The sequence below is a fragment of the Lactuca serriola genome, chromosome 2 (assembly GCF_051521515.1).
Source record: "Lactuca serriola cultivar US96UC23 chromosome 2, Lser_US96UC23_V15, whole genome shotgun sequence".
Classification (NCBI taxonomy): Eukaryota; Viridiplantae; Streptophyta; class Magnoliopsida; order Asterales; family Asteraceae; genus Lactuca; species Lactuca serriola.
In genome coordinates this window covers 125,252,689-125,274,698 of record NC_136409.1, presented here as the reverse complement: position 1 = coordinate 125,274,698, position 22,010 = coordinate 125,252,689, and the positions used below count along the sequence as shown (strand labels likewise).

General features: G+C 35.2%; 1 long non-coding RNA gene across 2 annotated transcripts; it reads left to right on the top strand.

Moving 5' to 3' along the window:
• Positions 1-4,097: 4,097 nt before the first annotated feature.
• LOC145086762 (uncharacterized) lies at positions 4,098-11,925 on the top strand. 2 transcript variants are annotated; one of them, XR_013700622.1, is made up of 3 exons: positions 4,098-4,678; positions 5,448-5,591; positions 11,510-11,925. It is a non-coding gene; the product is annotated as an uncharacterized LOC145086762 (long non-coding RNA). The 2 variants fall into 2 exon arrangements; XR_013700623.1 differs by lacking the exon at positions 4,098-4,678 and adding an exon at positions 4,978-5,210.
• The last annotated feature ends 10,085 nt before the right edge of the window (positions 11,926-22,010 follow it).

The following is a 22,010-nucleotide window of genomic DNA, read 5'->3' as shown; positions in this document are numbered from 1 at the left end:
CTACACATCAACTCTCGTTAGGAGGCTTGCTAGGAAGGACTCGTTACACCCAAAGTAAGAAGAGATGGAATGGGGCAAAGGGTTGTGATCGGCTTTTTTTTTTCTATTTTACTTTTTTTTACCAAAATAAAAACTATTAAAAATACAACATCATATGGATGCTACCATTCCTACCTTTTTACAACTTGGATGTTATCATTTTCTCTATCCTATATGGCTTCAAAAACTCATGTGTAGCTTTGAAAAATCTGATGTGGCGGCATGCTAACCATGCTACCACTCCCTCCAATACGGGTGAAAGTGGGTCCAAACCCAGACCGGATGGACCATAACCCGGAAAACCTGGAATCGGTTAACGGAATTTTGTAGGATCGGAAACCAGATCAGTATATAGGAACCGGTTCTGGTCCAGTTTCGGGTAAAGTGGGTCTAGAACCGGAAAACCTGAAAACATCAAAGTGGGTAGGGTGGAACTAGGTAAAGTGGGTTTAGAACCAAAAAAACCGGATTTTTTTGGTAATTACCTAGGGGGTTGAACTTTGAAATTTTCTATATTGATCTCCCAATTTCGGGGACTGTAAGTCATTGAATATGAAACCAAAATTGACAAAACTATAGTTTAAAATCATTTACAAACTCTAAACTATACTCTGAAAAAAACCACATGTCAAGCTGACTTTAAACAAATGAGATATGCATATTTTAAAATTTTCACAGAATACAAAATACAAAACACAAATAGCTGAAAATTTGAAAATTTTCAACTTTGATATCCCGACTTCAGGGACTGTAAATCATTGGATATTAAACCAAAAATGACAAAATTATAGCCTAAACTCATCTATAATCTCTAAAATACAAGTTGAAAAAAACTACATTTCAATCCGACTTCAAACGAATTAGATATGTATGTTTTAACTTTTTCATATAATACAAAAAGAGCTGAGAAATTAAAAACTTTTAGTTTTGATATCTCGACTTCGTAGGATTGTAAGTGATTAAATATTAAACCAAAAATGACAAAATTATAGTCTAAACTCATGTACAAAATCTAAACTAGAAGTCGGAAAAAACTTCATATCAATTTGATCCGACTTCGAACGAATTAGATATGTATGTTTTAACATTTTCACAAAATACAAAAATAGCTAAAAAACTAAAAACTTTCAGCTTTGATATCTTGACTTCGGGGACTGTAAGACAATGAATATAAAACAAGAAATGACAATTTTATAGTCTAAAATCATGTATAAACTCTAAACTACACTTTGGATAAAACTGCATGTCAATCCGACTTCAAACAAATGAGTTATGTATGTTTTAAACTTTTCACAAAAACTTATTCCAATCCGTAAAAATGGTTATGGTTCCTAACACTGGTTCCGGTTCTTAAACCAGTGTACCCAGAGTCGTTGGACCCAAAACTAGATAACTGGAAACCTAGATGAACCTATTCCTTAAAATCGGAACCCGGACCAGTTCTACATATTTCGGTTCCGGTTCCGGTTCCGATTTTCCGGTTTTAAATTTCATCCCTACCCTCCAACCTAGGGGAATGGGGATGAAACGAGGGCTAGCTAACAATAGTGGAATGAAACGGAAACTAATTATAAATAAATTATGATTTAAGTTAGAGGCAAGTTCAATGGGATGGAAAGATTTGATATTTTTTTGTCTTTCCGTCCTCATTATGTATGACTTATTTAATCAAAAAACCGAATCGATCAGCGGTATTCTGTTTAGTTTTCTGTTCTACTAATATTGATTTTTGGTTATTTCATTTTGGTCCGGTTTGGGCCGATTAAAGTTCTAAACACTTTCTTAGATAGTAAACTTCTTAGTAGAATGGAGCTAGTTGGAACTGCTTAGTGGTATTTCGGTTCCGAAGACTTTCTTATATATCACATTTCTCTTAATTTCATTTTTATCATCGTAATTGTAACGTCCCAAAAATTCAGATAAATTTTTTGCTTTTAAATTCATTTCAATCATGCGGTAATCATATAAAATAGTCGAGAGTTTATCATAATACCATATTATCAGAGTACAAATCTCAATATCTCATGATGCGGAAAATCATAGGTGGATGCAGTGCGATCAGGTCGGACCCTTCCCTTTGAGCTTGAATTACTTGAAACATAAAGTGAAAATCATAAGCACAAAGCTTAGTGGGTTCCCCTAAAATATATGTTAAATGTGACTCGAGAATTTGGATGATGTTCATGGAGCATTTAGAGCACTTGAAACTAAATCGAGCACTTGGCGTTCATGGAGCATGTGACAAAGGAACACATCATCTGAGAAATGAATGGATCAACTGACAAAGGAAAGGATCGAGTGTCAAAGGAACGGATCATTTAGAAGGGGGTTAGGAGCAACTAGAAGAAGTTTGGAGCACTTCGAGTGATATGAAGCAACAATGGAGCCTTGTTGTTGTTGAATTAATGTCTAAGTCCATAACTATATTTGGTATGTACTTGACCTTGTTGTAGCATGGTCCTTTTGGGTTGCCTTCACTGGAGCAACTTGACTAGATGATTAATGGAGAAAGAGGTTATTATGGTTTATTAATATATTATATGAATAATATATTAAAGGAGAAATCATATTTGTTTAGTTAATATTGGTCAAGAATTAATTAAGAATTAATTTTGTGAACAAAAGAGATTAATTAAACTTTGGGGACTGAATTGTAATTATTGGATAGTTGCAAAGTAGGTTGAGAAACCCTAGGGATAGGGTGGACGAAATCTTTATGGATAGCCCTTAACATTTCATCCAAGGTAGGGATCCAGAAGTTTTTATGGGCTGCTTGGTGGCTAAGTAACCGGATAATGACTCTGACTGAAACCCTAATCTCACACCTATATAAAGGACCCTTATGCTTCATATTTCGGCTACTACTTGAACCCTATAGATCCAAGAGCCGAATTTGAGCCTTCCCACTCTCTCCAAGATCTTCCAACTTGCTTTGGTGTTTGTGATTCATTAGAAGCATCACATTTGAGGTGCTAGGTTCTCATAAACTAAAGATCTTCAAGCAACAATCAAAGGTAACATTCTTATTAGCTTATTTATGTTGATTCAAAGTTTTGTTGTATGCTAGATTAGGGTTTGCAAGTCTTGGACAATTTTGCATGTACAAATAGAAAACTAGATCCAAGCAATTAGGGTTTGCATGAACACCATAGGAATGTTGTTTTGCTCATAACCCAACAGTGGTATCAGAACCTAGGTCATTTCTCTTTTGTATTTGATGCATTGATAACTTTTTAAGGCTAAAAAGTCGAAAAATCATGCCTCTGACTGATAGACTCGTCGAGTCACCAGATGAACTAGACGAGTCAGGGCTACTCGACGAGTCAAGTTCTGTGACTCAGCGAGTCGAATCGTCTGGTGGCTGATTTTTCGGGATTTTGACTAAAATTGAGGTGGGACAATTACCATAAACTATTTTAACTGATAAAACTCGATTTTTTCAATATGGTAGTGATTATCTCAATTCAATTGAAGGATAATTGTCAAAAATAAGATAATTACTTGTTTTATAAGATAAATATGATTATTTGTATTTTTTATTTGAATTATCTTATTAAGGAAAAGATTAGATCAAATTATGTGATAGATATTAATAATAAGATTAATTAATAGTTTTTCAAATTTGATCTAAAAGTTAGTTTTGAAAAGTTTCAAAATTGTCCTCAAGTTTTAGAATTTAAATTTTTTATTAAAAGTTTAATTTTGAAATATTTAAATTCTAAACCCTAGAAGTTTACAAGTTTAAAATTCAACCCTTATACTATTATAATATTATACGATATATATATATATATATATATATATATATATATATATATATATATACACTATCTTATAAAAGAAAGCTAACTATTTCTAAAAATAGATTAAATATAATAATAATATTTTTTTAAGATATTCAAGTCGTTAAGCTTATAGTACAACCCTTTATAAATAAAATATTATTAAATCTTTTAAAGTTAGTTTTGATCGAAGTAATTCGTCGTCAATGTCGCCCTGTCCATTGATCGAGTCAATTGAATCCTAATATATTAGCAAAAATATATTAATGGCCACTACCCACCATTCATTCACATTTCAGAATTTGAATTTTGCGTTTTTGAAATCCTCTTGAAACTATATCACGCTCTCTTCAAAAGCAATTCCCCCTTCTCCGCCTTACTCTCTCACTAAAACCCTAATTAGTCAACTATTATTTGTCGCCTCCACCACAACACACATACAGACACAAAAACACACCCTGATTGACCAAAAAAACATGACAACCTCTCACCAGAGAAAGAAAGGAAAAGGTATATGCAAATCAAAAAGGGTAATTTTTCTCTTCATTTTATCTGCCAGCTAACTCTTGTGGTTTTGTTGGGTTGTGAGCTCAAGATGATTAAAGTTCTAACCTAATATTTCTTAATCTGTTGAGTTATGAGTTTTTTTTTTTTTTTTTGGGTTTTTGGGTGTTTCAGATTCTGGTGTTTTGTATGGTACTAGGTTTCTTTGATTTGGATTTTTTGGTTTCAGGATTTGCAGCTTCTCCATGGTCAATCAGGAATAAAATTCCTAAGTTATTAATCTAATCTTGGTTCTTCTTGATTTAGTTCTTACTTCTGTTGAATCCTAGCTCATGCCCACGAAGATCAATGAGGTAATAATCAAACCATGATTTCTCCAAATAACCGTCAAATATCCTAATCAACCTCTTTCTTCTCTTATTAGAGGCTTTATATGTATGCTGAAAGTATTTGATAAGATCCATATATATATATATATATATATATATATATATATATATATATATATATATATTTCAGTTTCAGGTTAATTAAATAATATTTCTTATGTTGGTTGATACAGGAGTACATGAACTACATGAGGTGTGTATATATATATATACATATATATATATATATATAAGGCTTGATGGTTCCTCTACCATAATGGAGCATCCGAACTTGGTTGGCTCAAAGTTTGAGAAAGATTCCTTACAACTGCTTTAAATGATGTTGGTACTAAATATTGGTTTCATCTTTCATGACAATAAATTTAAGTTTCAACTTTTATTCTTAATTGATAGCTGTAAAATCACTATATGTGGTTGTAGGTATGATTGGTACAAAGCAACGATGATTTAAGAAAAGAATTCGACATGACAAGATGATTATTCACTACGCTTGGTTGTACGACATTACCTTTTCATTTTGTATTTTGAACTTGATTTCAAATATTTAATTTATTGATTTTACTGAATAATTTTACCTGGTTATTTATACTTAGCTTTACTTAGTCACTTCTTGGTTTATAGGAGTACAATAGTACATAGTTATTTGCTTTACCCCAACTCATTGTATTTCCTATTCATTTTTTTCCTTAAAAGTGAAAGACTTGACATGTCATGACATTTTTTTGTATGACAGATAAGTTGCAAGATGGCTTCCTAAAACAGGACAGTTGCCCCAATGCCTATGCAGATGACATTAAATGTAATGACAAGGAAGCTTTCACCAACTTTTAGCGAAGTATATATGGAACATATATAAGCTTGGAAGTCGTGGATGAAGGTACTGTCTAATTTCTGTTTTTTTATTGCTGCGATTTTTATCTATGTTCAATTTGAGGTGCAACGAGGTTTCAAATTTCACATATGAAAAGAAGTCAAACATAGGAAGCTTATTCATGTTCTAGAAGGTAATTTTGAAAGATTTTGTTGGTATATTTAAAGTAACTTATCGAGACTTGAAATGATGAATTTACATGTCTATATCACATAATCACTTGAGTAACTTAAGGGATTAAAAAATAGGATACATCATGGAATTCAGAGGTCAACACATATTGCAATGAACCAGAGCACTCTTTTAAATATCCCATAACTCTATTTGATAGTTAAAGAATTAATGTTTTTTAAATATCACCTAACTCTATTTGATAGTTAGAGAATTAACATCTTTTAAATTTTGAATTTACCTTTATGTCATGAATGTTCTTAATTGTTCGTGTGAAAAAACTATTTGTCATCATTGCCTCGCAAATATAACATAACATGTTTCCAAATGAAATTAATTGCCTAGAGAAATTGTTTACCGCTGCCGCTTTGCACGGGGCACACAGCTAATGTGTGTGTGTGTGTATCTATATATATATATATATATATATATATAATGCTAGTCTTACCGTTAGTAGGCCTCATTCACGAAGCCGATCTATAAGGGGGTATAAGGTTGTTGCCTATAAAATGGCAGTCTAATGGGTGTCCACTCTCACCCACCGCTTCCTTGATTGGTGGAGGGTCGTTAGCCAAACGGGTAGGATAGGACAACTAATTCCTCATTAAAAGTATAATTATTAATAGTGTAACCAAATGATTTTTATAAAAATTCTCAATCTTAGTTACTTTAGGAAAAATGTGAAATAATGCTATTCCATGAAATTACACTTTGTACCCTTGTCAAGTCGTTATTGGAGCGTGGGTGGATAACCGATACATTAATATGGACTAGCAATCGTGGCAAAGGGTGACTTGATGTTTATCATAGATCAATGGAGCGTGTTTGGTTAACCGGCACATTGATTAGGTGATTTGTAACATCGACATTACCAAGTATATTTGCATGGTTATTCACACCTTTATTGTGATCCTCGGTATCCCAGTCACAAACTTGAAGGGCATATCGAGATTTAAACATGTCATTGAAAAGTTCAATGAATCTCAAAAGATCTAAGAGTTTTCAATACATTCAAAACTTAATTTCTTTTCGTTTTTCATGGTGGAAATTAGTGAATCGTCATTCAATTACCTTCAAATTGTTTGTTGTTTAGATTACCGCATCCCTCTTCTAAATTGCAAATAATGTTGTTGGATCCTAGACCTAATTTCTCATTTTGTCACAACTAGGAATTTTGATGCTTTGTAAACACTTAACAAGGATAACATTATAACTAAAACTTGAAAGCATGTATGATGCTTATTTTTGGGCCATAATGGGCCTAAAATGGATTAGTTTACCTTAATGGGCCTTGTTGGGCCATAACAATCCAATAAGCCCTAAAGAGCCCCAAATCCATTCTTCATGCAAGATTGGGTCGTAATCCACTCCAAAGTCCCAATGGGACGAAAGCTATCAATTTGGGCTTCACATTACGAAACTCAAACACTAAGGCCCAACTCTTTTCTCTTCCTTCTCCCTCTCTCGGCCCAAGTAGAAAAAAAAGGAAAAGATGTAATTAGGGAGGGTTGACCTTGGAGGTGCCACCTCCTTATTACACCCCATATTTCCATGCAAAGATCCAAAATGTATCCATGATAGTCATTTAATCACCTCTCTCTTCCCTTCTATTTTTCTTCTTCGGCCGAGAGCATAAGGAAAACATACACACGCAACATCAAACTTCTTCCAAACTCCCTCAAGTATTCTCCTCCTTCCCACTCTAAAATCTCGAAATTTTGCTTGTGCATCAAGATGATTTCAAGAGAATATCATCACTTCTTGGTAAGTTATACATATCCAAGGATTATATAACTCTTTTCTCATGATTAGATCCCTTCTCTTAAACATTTGTGGTAATCATACTCCTAGAATCACCTCAACTTCGAGATCCACATCAAGTGTTGCTAGGACCAAAAGTCTTCTTCTTATCTTCTTCAAAAACCGAAACAACTAAGCAAGGTGAGTTCATACCCCTCTATTTTCAGTTTTCACATCTTTATGGGGGAGAATACAAGTAAAATGTGTAGATCTATGTGTATGTGTATGTTATCTGTGATTTCTTGTGTTTATGTGGTAAATATGTGTCAAAAATGAAATATATTTCGAGATCTATAGTTCATGGAGGAAAAATATGTGATCTAGGATGTATTACGCTTAACAAGTTAAGAAAAATTATCATCTAAGGTTATAATAAGCATGTTACAACATAAAAGTCATTTTTGGACTATTTTTGTCAAATAAACAAAAGTTGGGAAAAAGTTGTCATTTGCGGCTTTTATAAGGATCAAAAGGGTCGAAACAGTTAAAATAGAAGTTTTTATGAACATTATGCTTTTCAAAGGACTAAAAATTGAAATTGTAGCATATTGGGCTAAAATTTGCGAAAAATATGGGTTTTAAGGGGCTAAAATGGTAAATTTCTCAAAACAGTGGGTAGAAAAGTAAATAAATCTATTTCAGGGGTTAAAATGACCATTTTTGCCAAAAAGGATTAAAAATGTAAAGTTTTTGGATTTTGGGTCAAATTTGTAAAAGTTGCGAAAAGTTTGGATTATAAATGAAAATCTTTTTACTAAAGGGGCTGAAACTGCCAAGAAGTAAACATTGGGCTGAAAACATTATTTAAATAAGTTATGGGCCAAAATGTCAAGAAAAATAGTTTAAGGACCTAAAATGTCATTTTTTTATAAAAAGGGACTAAAATTGTCATTTTTATTAAAGAAGGGCTGAATAGGCCAAACCAATATTTTTGAGTCAATTATTTTATTATTAAGATATAGGGTCAAAAATACCAAATTATAACTTATGAATTTAGAATGAAAAATATACATATATTTTCATAAATTTAAATATCGTTATAAAACAATCGATAAACTTCGTGCCGTTGCGATTTAAGAATTGTTCAATAAGACTTTTCGACAATTATACTATACCTAAAACAAGTAAATATTCAAATTGTTGGGCTTGAAAGATTCTGTTAGGGGTGTCAGACCCAACAAATAAAGGGGTACGATATAGTCCAAAATAATCCCACTATATTGCACTAAAAGGTAGTACAAGGCAAGCATGGTCGATCCACAGAGACACGGGATAATTAGTCTATACCTCTTTGCGCAAGGTACTATGGTCACCAACAGTAATAAGGGGGGCTTAGAATGCAATGACTAAACAAACAAATTTAAAACACGAGTAAACAACTAAACGAATGAATTAAGTTCAGATTTTGTAAGGACTCGAACTCCATGTATGACAATTTAGCAATGTGACTCAAATGTGACACAATATTCGTTCAATTCTATCTAAGTTGGTACTTGAAAGTGCTAATAAGCTCTAACACTTCCCATTCACCACATTAATTAACCAAAACAAGCTCTTTGATTAACCCTAACCTTATTAACCTGATCTAAACAAGCTCTTAGAATTAGATTATAAGATTGCATGAAGCTTTATGTGAATGTTCCCAACAACACCCAATACTCCTCATAAGCTCGGGAGCGTAAAAGTGTATGAATAAGATTTACACTAAATTCATTCAATAGAGATTAATTTAATGCTTGTTACTTGTTCAATTTCACAAAACAATTACAAATTTTGTAAAAGAGATAACTTGAATGACCTAACCCTAATTCAAATGGCCAATAAGAATCACAATTAGGATCAAACATTCGATTGAAGCAAAATCAAATTCATTAGATAGAAATTAAGAACAAACATCATGTCATATGATTGAAATCACTACTAAGAAGTCAAAACATGAAATTGGAGAAGCTAGGGTTCTAGCCACACATGGCTAGAACAAGATCACAAGTCTAAAAGATGAAATTAAGTGTAATTACAACTTAAAAAAACAAGAATTAATGTTTCCAAATGATTGACGGACAAACCCTTGCAAAAACCTTCGAATTCTCCTCTCCAATGGTGCGTGCTCTGATATGTAGTGTGTGTGTAAAAATGACCCTCAACCCGTAATATGAAAGATAGGAAAAACTGCCAAAAGTTGGTTTTTGGGTCGAACACGGCCCGTGTTAAAATAGGCTAAACTGACATGGGTCGTGTTCAGCAACACGCCCCGTGTTGATTTGCACTAAACTGACACGGGTCGTGTTCAGCAACACGCCCCGTGTTGATTTTCACTAAACTGACACGCCCCGTGTTCATCATGGTCAACAACTCCCATTTTTGTCAAACACGCCCCGTGCTCACTTTTCAGTGTAAAATCAACACGCCCCGTGTACTTCTCTGACTCCAATTCCAAACTTGATTTTTCCAACTTTTTTGTTCTTCACCCGATCATCCCGAAATCTTCACCAATGCTTCCCGGCACTTCCCAAAGCGCGTTCCAAGCTTCGGTTTACCTGAAAAAGACATAAAAGTGTGCAAATAAGGTTGTTCTAGAGACTAACATGAATATGATGAAATGCAAGAAAAAGGAAGAACAATTATGCTAAATATATACATGAAAAGTGACTAAAAGGCGTGCAAAAAGGTGCACAAATTGCACCTAACAGATTCCAATCATGCTTATTGGGCCTTCGTAACCCATTAACATGACTTATGGGCCTAACAATAATAATACATGTTTATTGGGCCTCCTGTGACCCAATTACATGCTTAAGGGACCCTCAATGGCATTTACATGTTGTTGGGCCTCAGTGGCCCACTAGCATTGCTAGTAAGGTCCAAATAAATCATATGCGAAGTAGGCCAGCGCACCCTTCGTATACTCGACAGCCTTAGATAATATACGCGATCAGTGGTACCTCGTGGTCTTCTTCTCCTCGTCTGTTAGACTTACCTTCTATTTAAGTAAACGAAAAATCAGGTCGTTAAGCAAGGGTAATCAAATTCATTTGGATTAAGTGAGTAATTACGGGAGACACCATTAAGTGTCGATCGTAGTCTGTAGTTATAATCAAAGTCTCCTGGAGGGTGAGCGAGAGTTTGTGTATAGATCTATACGGTGGTGACTCCACCACACCTAAGTTGTTCGCTACAATTAGACTCGGCCAGTTTAGGGTTACAAAATCTGAAAATCTATTCCTGCGTTCACTAGAATGCCAAGGTAGACGAACTATTCATTATCATGCATGGTTATAACGACTCACATAAAAATCCAATACCATCTAAGTAATCAGGATAAATCATATTTATTCGTTGTGACAATATAATAATACAAAACGATCATATTATTTATCGGAAAACATCGAATTTTTCGAGGGAAATCAATATTATTCACTTGTACTTTCAATAACTATAATGCAAAACTTCTCATTTATACACATATTGAAATCATTCACGCATATACCTGTGGATCTTCACACTTTTTTTTTATAAACAATTGCGAGTTCAGAAAATATCGGATTTTCTGGGTTTTATAAACTACACAAAACATTTTCATATCAAACCTACTTATGAACTCACCAACATTCTTTATGTTGATGTTTTCAAAATAACTTGTATTCTCAGGTAACAGATAAACTGAAGAACAATACCAAGTGTATTAGGATGTTATGTTTTGAAAACTCTCAAACAATTTATGCTATGGAAATGTAATATTTAGACAATGTACTTGATGTAAACAATGTTAGTTGTTATATATTAATGCATGGTGATGTTTATGTTATGTTTCATCTATATTCATTGTGATGATATTTCAATTTAAGTCACGCGATCCCTCGGACGTTTCTGCCGTCTGGTTCGGGGGTGTGACACATTTGGGTGTTTAATTGGGGATTCTTATCTAATCAAACTTTGTCTCTTTTCTATTTCAGATGTCTACTTCGAACAACAACAACGCTTCTGGCTCAACCTCTTCCGGCTCATTCTCACTCATGAATTTGTGTAGGAGGGTGATTTTCGATGGGTCCAACTTCAACGATTGGATCCACAACATTCGAATAGTTACCCGTTACGAGGACAAGGAGTATGTCCTTTACAAGGAGCTGAAAGAAGTTAACGTCAAGACTGTTACTCCCGAAGAGATCGCTGCCTTCGAAGCTCCCGAGCGAGATGCTACGAAAGTCCATTGCATCATGCTTGCGACAATGACCGCTAAACTCCAAAAGTCCTAGTGGACTACTACCCCTATGAGATGCATCAAGATTTGATGGATAGGTACCATCAAGGTGCGATGCATGAAAGGTATGAGATCATCATTGTGGTGATCACTACCAAAATGAAGGAAGGAGAGTCTTATATATATGAGATGGGTTCATTTTTCTTTCATTTCTCTCCTTCTAGCCGTGATCTCTTGCATTCTCTCTCAAGTATCATCCTCAAGAACACCATCTTCTTCCCTTAAACACTCCTTTTATTTTACACCTCTTTGGTATACCACGAAAGGCCTTCAAGCACTTACCAACCACCAAAAATCTTCAAGTGTTCTTCATGTTCTTGGGCCTGGAACCACTCATAGGGCCGTAAACCCTTCAACATGGGTCGTGAACACTCATGTGTTCTTGGGCCGTGATCACTCTTTAGGGCAGTGAACACCATTTTGGTGAGTTATTCTTTTGGTGAACACCGTGATCAGTCTCCTAACTTGCTTCTAACACTCTTTTAGTGAGTTATTCTTGCATCCTTGGTTGCTTCCTAAACACCTTTGTAGTTATATTCACTAACTATATACATATATGTGTGATAATATGCTAATTAGGACTCGTTTGTGTCTCGGGACTTAGTTCGTGGAACCTATCACCCTATATCGAATCTTCAATTGAATCACCACATAAGGTGAGTTCATACCCCCATATCTTTTTCCAACTTTTTAATGTTGTAGGGGGAGGGGGGAATACAAGTATAACACAAGAAATATTGTGTTGAAAAATATCAATTGCTTATTTTGTCTTTCTTACCTTTAAAGTGTATTTAAAACATGAAACTTGTTAAAACATGGAAATAAGCTTATAACCTACAAGTTAGTTTATGAAACAAAGGAATCTTTTTACAAACTTATACGTTAATCATAAAAAGGGTTTTCCGCATTATTACTTGTAAAGTCGTTAATCTAGCTTGTGAGACACGTATTCGAGTACTCACATAAGTACCAGTGGAAGTCTACCCTTACGACCAGAGTCTCATGGAGGGAGAGCATGAGTTTGTGTATAGATCTATACAGGACTGACAATCCCGCACCTCGTTCTTAGCTACAGCCGGACCGGCAGGTCTGCGGGTGACAAATGTCATATTCTTTTCAACGTCTACAATACGTCGTGTTTTACACTAGTCAAATTAGTATGCTCGTAAAACTCACAATAGATACCAACGATGTATTTACTTAGTAATATACTTTCCTTAAACAGTCTCAAGGGATATTAACTATGTGATTACTCAGTATGTACCATAGGGTTAGATAAAACTGAAATCCGATAGACAGTGGAATGTGTGACTTCCGCCTCACTTCCTGTTCCTTGTTTGGTTGTGGACTTGGGGCATATTCACTCATTCAACTGTTTGTTCGGTCTTGGTTATATACAACTCGTATGTATTAAGTGATAATAGGAGGGTAGTATCGTCGTATCAGGTTTTTAGGGTAAACAAGTCTTTATTCAGTTTAACATATCAACAAAACTAGATATCACTGAAGTAAGTACATTGAGTATACTTGTGCTTTTCAAATATTGGAACAACATAGACAACCAATCGGTTTTATAGAAAATATAGGATTTTCTATGGTAAACATCATTCTTTTAAGACAAACAGTTTTTAAGACAAACAGTTTTTGATAGAACTTTCTGAAAACAATAACATTTATTACCGAAATCAATGTTTCATAATTAAGTTAGTGAAATTAGAAACTTATCTATAAAAGGTTTAATACGCATTATTAAACCAGTATAACATAAAGGAGCTTAAATGGTTAACTCTATAATTCCTTGGTGTATACATCAGGGTTATATATAATTAATATCCGATAGGCAATGGAATGTGTGACTTCCACCTTATTTCCTGTTTGTTGTTTGGTTGTGGGCTTAGGGCAGATACATACATTTAACTGTCCATTCGATACTAGATTATATATAGCTAGTATAAACTAAGTGATTATAGAAGGAACTATTATGATTACCATTTTACTAAAGAAAATATATGATTTTATTAAGGAATATTTTCATCAAATATAAAAGAACTATTTCAGTTAATTCCGTAAGCACCTAGTGGATACGCCAGAGTTATATACAATGAAGATCTAACAAACAATGGGATGTGTGACTTCCGCCTTACTTCCTGTTCCTTGTTTGGTTGTGGGCTTAGGGCAGATTCACACAATCGATTGTATGTTTGATATGGATTGTATATAACTTGTATTCCTTAAGTACTTATAGAAGGAATTGTAAAGTCAGTTTTACTTATCATGTTATCATATCAGAAAATGTAGGATTTTTTGGAGGAACATGCGAACTTTTATAAAAGAACTTAGAGTATACTTTTTATAACAAGAATTCTTATGAACTCACCATCTTAAATGCTGATCTACTCTTTCAAAACAACTTGTATTCTTAGGAAACTAGTAGACAGGTACACGCTCAGGGATTCAGAAGATGGAGCATAGTATCTTCATGTCTTTTTTTGTTATTTACTTTTGAGTAAATCTTTTGTGAATCAAATATAATGTATACACTTTAATATTAATGCAATGGTTGTTTGTTACTTTGATTACTATGATGCATGTGTTGTGATACTAAGTATGACGTCCTCCACCCCCGAACGTTTCCACCGTTCCGGTTTGGGGGTGTGACATGTATGAAGAGGGACGTGACATGGGTAGTTGAGAGGTGCTTGACATGTCACCAGGTTAAGGCGGAGCACCAACGTCCACATGGCCCGTTACAGCCTCTAGAGATTCCCCATTGGAAATGGGAACAGATTACCATGGATTTTATCACCAAATTACCGAGAACCACGCGAGGTGTCGACGTGATATGGGTGATTATGGACCGGTTGACGAAGAGTGTTCACTTCCTTGCTATCAATGAGAGCTCTTCTGCAGAGAGATTGACCGAGATTTATGTGAGAGAGGTGGTGGCACGGCATGGAGTGCCGACATCGATAGTGTCAGATCGGGATGTGTGATGGACTTCGGAGGAAGTTGGGACACCTATTTTCCATTGGCTGAGTTTTCTTATAACAACAGCCATCATTCTAGTATTGGTATGCCTCCCTTTGAGCTCTTATACGGGAGAAGGTGTCGGACTCCCATCTGTTGGGGAGAGGTAGGGCAGAGAGTGATAGGTAGCACTGAGATAGTGCTCAAGACGACTGAGCATATTCAGCAGGTCAGACAGAGGTTACTGACAACTCAAAGTCGCCAAAAAAGCTACGTAGATCGGCGATGATCCGAGATAGAGTTCCCGGTTGGAGATTTTGTCCTCCTGAAGGTATCCATGTAGAAAGGGGTGATCCGATTCAGGAAGCAGGGAAAGTTAGGTCGTAGATATATCGGTCCTTTCAGAGTAACTGCCAGAGTGGGGAAGGTAGCCTATCGGTTAGAGCTACTGTTAACACGTTGTCTCACATGTATTAAACAAGTAAATTATCACTGTTGATTGCACTAAAAATAGCACAGGGAAGCAGAGTCGAATCCTCAGGGACACAGCCTAATGGTCAATGCCTTTTTGCATCAGCCACATTCTAGTCAAGAAACAGAAAGTACAAAAGGGGGATTTGAATTAATCTAAAAACTAACATTGCAGTGATATTAAATTAAACAAAAATCAATAATAAAAATGGTTTCAGCTCTGCTGCGACCTTGCTTATCATGCAACTGATCTAGATCTGATTATTTGAAATGCGTTCTATCTAAGCTGGTACTGAGAAAAACTAACAAGCTCTAGCAATTTCTCTTTTACCTAAACTAGCTAATCAAAACAAGCTCTTCAATTAACCCTAACTTTTTACTGTCTAATCAAACAGGCTCTTAATTAAATCATAAAAGTTGCATTAAGTTCTTTGTAAAATTCCCAGCAATACCCAATACTTCTCACAAGCTTTGAAGCGTAAAGATATGATTTCTACAGTTTATACCATAGTTAAATCCCAAAACGGAACCAATCTGATACTTGTTACTTTTACCAATTTATTCGAATAATTACGGATTCTATTAATTGATTAACTTCAATGATAAAACCCTAGCTAGGTGATCAGACTAACAAGAATTCAAATCAAACATTAATTAAGAACAAAATTGAAGAATCTAGATAGAAACACAAATCGAAAACCAGATCTAATGATCAATCATATGAAAAGTACTTGTCTTTGCAGAACTGAAAACTAAGGTTTTAGCCAGACATGGCTAAAATCTGATAAAAACAAATGAAAAGAGACATCAAACAACTAATCTTACTAATCTATTTGAAGGAGATGATCCACAGTCTTTAGATCTTCAGAATTCATTGAAATCGGAGAAGAAACACCTCCAAAATCATATTTTCGTCGTTTGGTACCTCTGTAATTGCCAACTTCGGTTACAGGAATGCTATCAGGGACTATTTATATGTCCAACAGCAAAAACGGCGCACCTGCGATCGCATGTACACAACCTGCAATCGCAGGTGTTGAAGTAAACGCGTCTTGTGCCTTTTTAATGAAGTAGGATGCTATTTTGACACTTTTTGGTCAACCTGTGATCGCATGTACACAACCTACGATCGTAGGTCTTGAATTTTCACTCCTGTATGAATTTTGGGCACTAAAAAACCTAGAATCCATGCTGCGACCTAACCTACGATCGCAAAAATGCCCCATGTGATCGCATGAAGGCAACCTTCGATCGCAGGTTGTGCTTAAATCGTTCGATATTTCGTCTGGTTTTCAGATCATTTTGAATCGCATCTATCGAAGTTACGGTTCTCGAGATATGGTCAAAATACTGACAGGGGGTCAAAGCTGCCAGCAACATCCTTTAACTTTAGATTGTAGATTCTATCTTCGTGTGATCAATTCGATCGAATGTTTCTTGACCAAAGAATCTTTCAAGCATTCCAAAACATAATCCATAAGTTCCAAGCTCCATTTTAAGCTCCAAACGCGCATCCAACTGCTCCCAAAGCACTGTTCCACTTGAACTATCTGAAATTGACATAAAAACATGAGCAGTACGAGAATTCTAACGAAAGACATGAGCTGAACATTATTTAAATAAATGACATGCAAATGTACAAAATATGATCGTAAATACTAATGAAACTACCCTATAATATGCATAAAACGACATCTAACAGCTACCTATAGAGTTGAGCAAAATTCATAACACCTTCCACGTGTCTCAGTTGAGGAAGTGTGTAGCCGAAGAGACGGCGGTGGTACCCTTAAAGGACATTCAGGTAGATGCTAGCATGAATTACATCGAGAGATCGATAGCAATTTTGGATATAAAAGTTAGGACCCTTAGGAACAAGGAGGTACGACTGGTTAAGGTGTAGTGGGAGCACAGCAGGGGATTCGAGTGGACTTGGGAGCTGAAGTCCGAGATGCACGAGCGGTACCCAGAGTTGTTTCCGGAGCATGACTTCGAGGGCAAAGTATGATTCTAGTGGGGGAGAATTGTAAAATCCCGACTTCCGGGTATAATATTTATATATTTATTTATGAGTTGTTTGAGCAACTTGACGATTTGGATGCCCCGGCTCGTCGAGAGAGAGGGATTGACCACGTGGGTTTTATGACCAACTCGACGAGTCAAAGGGACCAACTCGGCGAGTTGGCGTTGTGTGAGGAAACCCTAAATCTTTGGGGTTGGGTCCTATTTAAAGGACCTTAAGCCCTCATTTTTGCATCATCAGCCACCTTACGCCCCTGTGTGAAATCCTAATCGTCTATATTGAGCTAAGAGAGAAAGAGAACTAATCTTTGGGCATTTTACTACACCTTTTGAAGAGAAGAGGAGAGTATCAAGTCAAGGAACGAGAAGAGGCTGTTGGTGATGGGTTTTGGCCATAAGAACATCCTATGTGCTCATACAAACCCTAATGCTTGGATCTAGGTTTCTCTATTGTACATGCAATTAATCCAAGACTATAAACCCTAGATCTAGCATATGATAATCAATATAACATATAAATTAGGGTTTAGATCATACCTTGATTGTTATGTAGCAATAACAATCTCAAATCCTTCTTGTATTGACTTTAGAAAGCTTAGAGTCACAAATGTCACTCCTCTAATGGTTCACAAACACCAAGAGCAAGAGGATGAAGAGGAGAAGAGAAGGAGGCTGCCCAAAACGTATGGAAACCCTAATCAATTAGTTCACACCGTTTTTGGGGCTATAGGGTCCTTTAAATAGTGAGGCTATTAGGGTTATCTAACAAGGAAACCCTAATTTGGATGCTTAAGCCCTAAGCAACCCATGGGCTCCTTCCTTAAAGGCCTTGGACGATTTCTAATGGGTTTCCCCATAGAATTCGTCCACCCCTTTATTATGGAGTCCATTAGCTCAATATTCAACTATCATACAATTGACAGTTCTAGTCCCTTAGTTTAATTAATGTCTTTTAGTCACAAACTCAATTCTTATTAATTCTTGACTAGTATTAATTAAACAATATGATTTCTCCTTTAATATATTATTCTCATAATATATTAATAAATCATATTTAATCCTTTCTCTCCATAATTCATCCTATCAAGTTGCTTTGGTGAAGGCAACCCAAAAGGACCATGCACCATCGGGTCAAGTACATACCAAAATAGATATGGACTTAGACACTAATCCAACAGTCTCCCACTTGGATAAGTCTAATAACTATTCTGCGTATGACTTCAGATCTTGATCTGCAATCGTAGCTTTCCAAAGCCGTTGTCAACTCTGATCTTATCAGATATGTGTGTCCTTAAGATAAGGGATCATATATTCCTCCATTCTAGATATCGTATAGACTGAGACATGGATCTAAATCATTCTCTCTGTCTATGTGCTGTTTCTCGAATTCCGATTTATGACGACTGATAACAGACTACAATTTGAACACATCAAATTAGTCCCGGCTTGGCCAAGCGCTTAGGTGCCATCACTAAATCATCGAGGGGCCCACAAATATCGCTTTTATCCTACTTTGAATAAAAGGAACGGATAAACTTTGACTCAATGCTCGCTTGCACCTACTCACTGAATCACATACAACAATTTGTTTTATAACACCAAGTTACTGGTGCGTTTACATATTATCAATGTGTAACCGACTCGCAAGATACAACTCACACATCTCGGTTTTAAGAATATAAGATGTTATCATCTCACTAATCACTCGTGATACAAATCCATGAAGTGATCCAAGTGAGCGTGGGTTTAATCCAATGCTCAAATCATATTCATAAGCACTCATGAACGTTGCAGCAAACATTTTCTTATGTCTAATTCTTTTTAGACAATCCACACACCAATTCACGATAGTCTTCATTCATATCTACTTCCAACATATGAACGACTGTGGCCCGTTTGAATAATTTGATTGTTCTTAACCAATTAAATTATTCAGGAAGTCAAAACATGCAAAGTGAAACACAAGAATAATACTAATCACATATGGCCTCAAACCTTTGAGTATAAATAAAACACCTTTTATTTATCACCATATCGATTACTCTTTATTTGTTGTTTCGGGTAATCAACTTCTTACTTGAATTATTACAACACTTGTCCCATGCTCTTAGCATGCACACAATGTTTTACCTATGGTTCTTACTTTGTGAAATAGATCAAATGAACACATTTCCAATCATACTCATTTCACAACTCCTAATCCTTTTTCATAAGTGAAATAATATCAAATTCTTGCCACTTATGGAATATGTTAGATTCTAACATTTTATGCAATGATCCTTTCGTAATGTCACTGCACTAAAGTCCCAATGACTATTGCCAATGAAATTACAAATTCCTCTATCGGAGATTGTTACAATTCAATTCCTTAGATATGATGTCTCTCACTCAAAGTATATTCCTTTGAACATCCTTTTGCATAAAAGTTTCTAATCTAGACATAGATTTTCATTATCCAACTCCCAATATGAAATGTTTCCATATTTTCCATATGACAACTCATTCTTGATAGAATATTTTCTATAATAATGTCGATATGGTCCATCCAATATTATACTTCCAACTACTCACAAGCAACCAATCCTCAACGAGCTTTGGATCGTCCTTTGATAGTTGTTTAATTAGTCAAAACTGATTCTTGTCCTTTTCCCTCTAAATGCACTAGACATTTGGAAAATTTTAGAATGGTCAAATATTATAGCATTTGCCATCGATCCTATACCTGAAGCGTATGCGACACGATGCATAATGTCTTACACAAAGATTTGATACTTTATCAATCTTCTGCCATAATATTTTATGTGCTACGTTCTCTCAATTCGAAATATGAAGAGGAATGTCGTAATCATAATTGAAATTTAAGAACACACTATGTATCCTTGACTATATTTATTAACATTCCACAACCTAAGCCTTTATATTTGAAATGAAGCATAATATGCTCTCCCTTAATTATAGCAAAACAACTATTCAACCCTTACAACTTTGAAAAATATGACTCTTGTTTTCTATAATTAATATTGCTAACTTTGCAATACTTGCCTTAATAATCATACAATCATAACATTTATGCTCCCACTATCACGATGATTATTACAAACATAACACTTATGCTCCCACTAGCTTTGACATGTATTCAGAGACAACCAATGCCTATTGAATTTCTTTAAGTTCATATTTCTAATACCCAATGCTTTGATAATCTTTTATCAAGGCTTCTTAAACTTATACACCTTTGCCTTCGATAGTTTATATGCGTGTCTTAAACAATTTATACTAATTGCCAACTCTCATAATTCGAATCATGGAAAGGGATACCGTAACCATAATCGAATTCAAGAATACAATTTCACAATCACTATCTTCTTAAAATCTTCCTTAGTGAAAGCATTTCCTCACAGTCATTTTCATGAAGGAGGGAATATTATGACACTTAGATTTTAATGGTGTATGTGTTCCTATCCATTTGAATTTGTTAAAACCAAAGTTTATGACAAATTCAAACTCATATGGACCAAACTTTCAATCTTGATTTCTTGCCTTATGGTAACACGGCTGCCCACCATGTCTTCCAAGTAGTTAAGCAGCTCACCCTTTCCTATCAATGTACTTTTCATTGATCAAGGTCCTTGCCTTTTATGCATTCAATGGGAATTCATAGGACCCACATGCATAATTAACTCAATTGGAACGGCACAGAAACAAGGTAATGTCAACATGATAGGTTGTAAACCTCTACTCGTGTGCTAGTGATGATCGATAAGGTTTATTCTTGATTTGTTCTTGAAACCTTTCAAGACCATTAAGACTCCCACTGACTCCTTGACATATAAGATTCTTTTGTCAATAAAAATTTCTTTGACAAACAAATATTCAAGAGTTAGTGCAACTTTTTATCAAGACAAAACATTTCATAAAATTGGTCCTAGTTGGTGTTTGTCTTATCCAAGACATCACAACTTACCAATTTCAAATGTGTGAGAATAAGAAAACCTTTTTCCACATTCTACATTTGATGAATGTTATAAACCTTCTTAAGACTTGTTACTCAATGTCACAATCTTAACTCTAAGACTTGTTTTGGAATGAAGTATGATTGACTTCTTGATTTAACCATTTCTTCAATTCTTGATTCCTCTTCTTATACATACACTTGTACTAAGACTCACTTAGAGGATCAATTAAGATATGGTTCTTAATCATTAAGACATAGCATAAAGCATGAAAGGTACTCTCCTTTTGTAACACCGTAAAAATTAAAACAATTTTTCACTTTTGAAAACACATTTTTAAATAAACAATTCGTTCACAAAATGTCATAACATCAAGTTTTCAAATCACAAATGTCTCCCAAGATCAAAATACATCCAATTCCCATATGTGTGTACGAATCAAGCCGGCGCCTTCCCACGGTCATCACTGGTACCTGAAACACATAACACTGAACACTGTAAGCATAAGCTTAGTGAGTTTCCCCAATATACCACATTAATCACATAATAGCCACTCGAGGCTGTAACTCTGTTGACCCTCTGTTCAATGTGTCTCAGTGGGGCCCTCCAGCCCTAACTCTCTATGGGCCCTCTGGCCCTAACTCTAGGGACCCGAAAGTCCCAACTCTGTAACTCTATAATCATGCATATCACATATCACAACAAATCACAACACATAATAACATGCAATCACTCTGGCATATAACTCTATAATACTCTGTCTCTGAACTCTATTACCACACA